Here is a 4,736-nt window from a genome sequence, read left to right as displayed (position 1 = left end):
TGTGTGTGTGTGCGTGTGCGTGCGTGCGTGTGTGTGTGTGTGTGTGTGTGTGTGTGTGACATCGTGTGTATGTATGTATGTGTGTGTATGTGTGACGCTGTGTGTACATGTGCGCCTGTGTGAGTTTGGGGGAGTTCCCGCACGCCAGTTTCAATGTCCATTAATTGTTTTTTGTGTTTGCCCAATTTGACGCTGGTGCGGTGCTCATTTCTCCTTTTGTCTAATGATTACCCATGGAAAACAGTAAGATGGCGTCAGAGTCAGAATAGAGCGATATTAGACTGGCCGGTGTCGGGTCCCATTTAGCTGCAGTGTACTGTTCTGGCAATGTTCCGCCACAGTAAAGAACAGTTCAAAGAGTCTTATGTCAAGGCCAGAGACAAAAGACTCAGTATAAAATGATAGGGAACTCAAAAAAAAAAATGAGTCCATATACAGCAGCCTCCCATATCTCAAATAATTTTTAAAAAAAGTAAAATGAGGAAAGCAGAATTAACACAAAAGTTGTACAATGTGTAAAGTATAATATATTTCATTTCGCTCAAGCTGTTATTGGTGGTTGACAATGTTACAAAGAAACAAATCGAGATAGATGGAATAAGACACTGAGAATTATCTTGATAAACTATACTGGAATCAAGATGAAATATCTGGGCACCCCGAATTAAAATTACACGCTTACTATCAAACAAAAATATTGAAGTAAAGAGCATTGTGCTGAAATTTATTAGTGAACATAATTTTGTTATTTTTCTGTGTTTAAAACAGACAGAGTAAAACTGCTGTCATTTTCTGTTCAATCGCTAACTGCTGTTTTGATTTGTTTATTTATTTGTTTGTTTGTTTGTTTGTTTGCTGTTGTTGTTTTTTATACAAGAAAAGGCGTTACTCCCTAAAGATTTATGTGATGAGAATCTACCAGATATACCCCCCCCCCACCCCCGCCCACCGACTGCTCTGGTAATAACAATCAATTCTGAACTAATAAAACCCACTATTCTAATAAAAAGAAATAATAGTAAAATTAAGTAAACTGAGATGAATTGAGAAAAACACATTTAAAAATGTAACCTTTTCCTGTGAGCTCCTAGTTTCCCTCCCAGAGTTCAACGTGTTTTGCAAACAGAAAAGACTGTTTCCCTCGCCCCCTCTGTAAGGTTTCTCGACATGTTTATGTCATGTTGCCATGAACTGAACATGAAAACGACAGCCTGTGTGTGCTCTCTACCCCCGCCTCTCACGACAAATACACATTTTTCTTCCTCTCAACCCAATTCCTGTCAAGATCCCTTTCTCAACACAACTCTGAAATCAATTCTAGTTTGTGATTTTGTTGAAGGTTTTTATGTTGTTGTTGCAAATCTGCTGCAACCTTAGCTCAGTTGGTACTCTGCTGCGGTGCAGGCGATCCCAGTTCTAGTCATCTTGTCCTAAAGTTAAACTGATAGAGCGTGGGAATCAAAGTAAACCAATATTATCTGGCGGAGCTCATTTCCATGGTCTGTTATCTGGGATTTTCAGTTCTCTTTCTCGAACTGTTGTCTAACGGAGATATTGCGATTGATTGATCCCCCACCTGAAGAAATCATACCTATATTATTTCCCAATTAATTTTTCTTTTCGGGTGAAGGGGGATAGGGTACCAAGGGGTAGGATGGGGCTGGGGTAGGGGGACGGGGAGCGGATAGGGGGACACAATGATAGAAAGTTAGCAAGGCGACTGGTCTTTCTCTCGCTGGAACCAACGGCTGGCACAAACTGTTGATGGGTTACATCTGTAACAGTTTTCGTTGTCACGATCTATTTCGGCTTAGTGTCGTTTCGTGATTTCTATATCATTGTGAGTATGGATTTCCCGCTTCAGTCCACACCTTTGACGTTTGTTCTTAGGGAAGTCTGTCTCAAGACCTAGTCTTGACCCATGTTGGGAAGATCTCAAAGAGAGAGAGAAAGAGAGAGAGAGAGAGAGAGAGAGAGAGAGAGAGAGAGAGAGAGAGAGAGATGTAGTAGTTAAGCTACTCGACTGGTAATCGTGAGATTGCGGGTTTGGGGCTCAGTCTTGGGAAAAGCGTTTTGCACGAATTTATCCGGAGATGGACGTAAAATACGGAGTTGATGTTTCTGCATTAAATTTAGAGAGTTGCAAATGGTGCTAAACATAAAGACCTTCTCTTTTTTTCCAAAGCTGGAAAGGGGGCGTACTATTCAGCTGGTCAAGCACCAAGTCACCTGAAGGACCCCCTCAAGCTCTGTGACTACAAGGAAGAACTTACTTTAATGTTCACCGCAGCTCTCGATCCTACTGATTGCTCCCGACTGATTCACGGACCAGTTTCATTTAACACTCTGTATTGCGGGTCTGTTCTTTGATAACCCAAGAAGAAGAAGAAGAAGAAGAAGAAGATGAAGGAGGAGGAGGAGGAGGAGGAGGAGGAGGAGGAGGAGGAGGAGGAGGAGGAGGAGGAGGAGGAGGAGGAGGAGGAGGAGGAGGAGGAGGGGGGGAGGAGGAGGAGGAGGAGAAGAAGAAGAAGAAGAAGAAGAAGAAGAAGAAGAAGAAGAAGAAGAAGAAGAAGAAGAAGAAGAAGAAGAAAAAAGAAGGAGCAGTAGAAGGAGGATGATGTGGAGGAGGAGGAAGAGGAAGGAAAGAAGAAGACGCAGGTTTAATCTAGTTGACTGAGGACTCATGGGTTGAGGTGAGGAAGAAGTAAATTAATAAGCATGTATCCAAAAGAAAGATTATAATCCGCGATTCAGGAAAATAGGACAGAGCATTATTCCGATTAGACCAGACAGTTTCAATTCCTTCGATAACATCGATAAACAAAATTATGCATGAGGAATCCTGGTTTTGTAGCTAACTAGATAATCCTTGTTCTTTTAGGGTTTGGAAAACCAGAATATTCCATACATATTTCAAAAGTGAACATTCTAGAATTACTTGATAGCCTAGACAAGAAGCACGGACGCATTGCTGTTAGTCAGATGGGCCGGTCTCTGTAACATGGCAGGGTGAACCGTACGAGTGTGCATGACCAAGCAAATTCACGGGAACAAGACCCTGTAGCGTTCTATATCCTAGCACTATAACCAGTGTTTTTCTCTTCTATTCCTAACCGCTCTGTCTGTGTGTCCTATTCGCCTGTTGGTTTTGGCTCCCAGAATTCCCCGCAGACAGCCAGAGGGGGCGCTCCGGAAGTGATTCCTGAAACGACTTCCGGTCTGGTGACAGTGCGTCTGATCCCTCCCCCCTTCACCTCGACGGTACCCTTCCAATTCTTCCCCGCTCAGCTGAATGAGTGTGTGTGTGTCCTATTCCTGTCCAGTGCGGAGGCGAAAACAGCGTTGTGTGATAGAGGTGGGCAAAATCCGGATAATCCAAAAGGATAACCGGATAATTCTCAATGAAACATTATCCGATTTCAGACTCTTAACTCTCTTTCCTGACCCGTTTGTCGAAGTGGGTGCTCCCATTTGTTGAAGTAGTGCTAACCAGTTTGTCAAATTGGTTCTAACCCATTTGCCGAAGCGGTTCATATCATATTATTAGCCGAAGAGGTGCACTAAAATATTATCCTGATTTTGCTGAAGCGACTCATTGCCCAGCTCTATTGTGTGATCGTGCGATAGTCCAAGTCCTCTCGAGTTCTCAAAGAGTCACAGTCATTTTTTTAAATTTGGGGGCGGGGCTGTTGTTTTTTTTTTTTGGAGGGGAGTAAACAGCCCAAACATAAATTTTGAGAGATAGTGATGGTGTTGTGTAACCCAGCAAGATAAACCGGAGCCAGACCACTTGACCGTCTACCGCGATGCTTTACATTCTACTTGACGGTTTACTGCTATGTATCTGTTCTACTTGATAGTGTACCACCAGACCAGTCTGACAACTGTTTCATTTAATAATAGACCCTAGTAGTCTACTACAATCCACAACCCAAACACTAACCTAAACCTTATGACGTTTTTGTGCCACGGTAAGGGTTATGGTCGTGGTTAAAGTTAGGGTTAGGGATAGGGTTATGGCTAGGGTTAGGGTCTGGGTTCGTTTAGGATTTTCCTTTTGTTGCAGGAGAGTGGCTTTCTATGGGTCAGTGCAAGGTTAAAGCTGTTTTCTTTAAATCAGTCCACACATTTCTTAGTTTTAATTCCACTAGTTGTGATTGCCACTCACTGAATTAATTTTCAAGAGGTAAAGGCAGATATCAATTCAAAAGGGATTTATTACGAAAAGTCTTATATTGAAAAGGTTAGAGTTGTAAAGGGTCTGAAAACGAACTTGACCTCAAAGCTGCAAATGTTCAGGAAAGTAAACTAACCACTGGGTTGCACATGTTCAGGAAATCAACTTGAGTAAATGGTGTGGGAAAATTGACTTTGACCCCAAAGCCCACAGGAAAGAGCAGTAAAGCACTGCAACATAACACCATGAGCAGAATTGACAAGTAATTAATGCAAACCATAACTCTTAACAATTCACAAGTCGGTTGAGATAACGCGATGGTCTAGGTGGGGTTAATGACCGCCGTGGGGCACACGGACCCAAACAAATTGTCCTCAAGTTACAGTGATATAATTTTTTGCCTTGCAAATTAATTTGAGTTCGCTAAAGGGAAGATGGTTCCCACTTCGTTTGTAAGTTTCCAGGAACATTTATGAAATTGGTTTTCAGGTACATCCGCTCAAAATTACCAATGTGGATCAATAAAGTTCGTCGCATCTGATCTGATCTGATCTGATCT

The sequence above is a fragment of the Aplysia californica genome, unplaced genomic scaffold, assembly GCF_000002075.1.
Source record: "Aplysia californica isolate F4 #8 unplaced genomic scaffold, AplCal3.0 scaffold00318, whole genome shotgun sequence".
NCBI classification, from domain to species: domain Eukaryota; kingdom Metazoa; phylum Mollusca; class Gastropoda; order Aplysiida; family Aplysiidae; genus Aplysia; species Aplysia californica.
The sequence above is the reverse complement of the archived record's forward strand: the minus strand, read 5'-3'. Positions refer to the sequence as shown.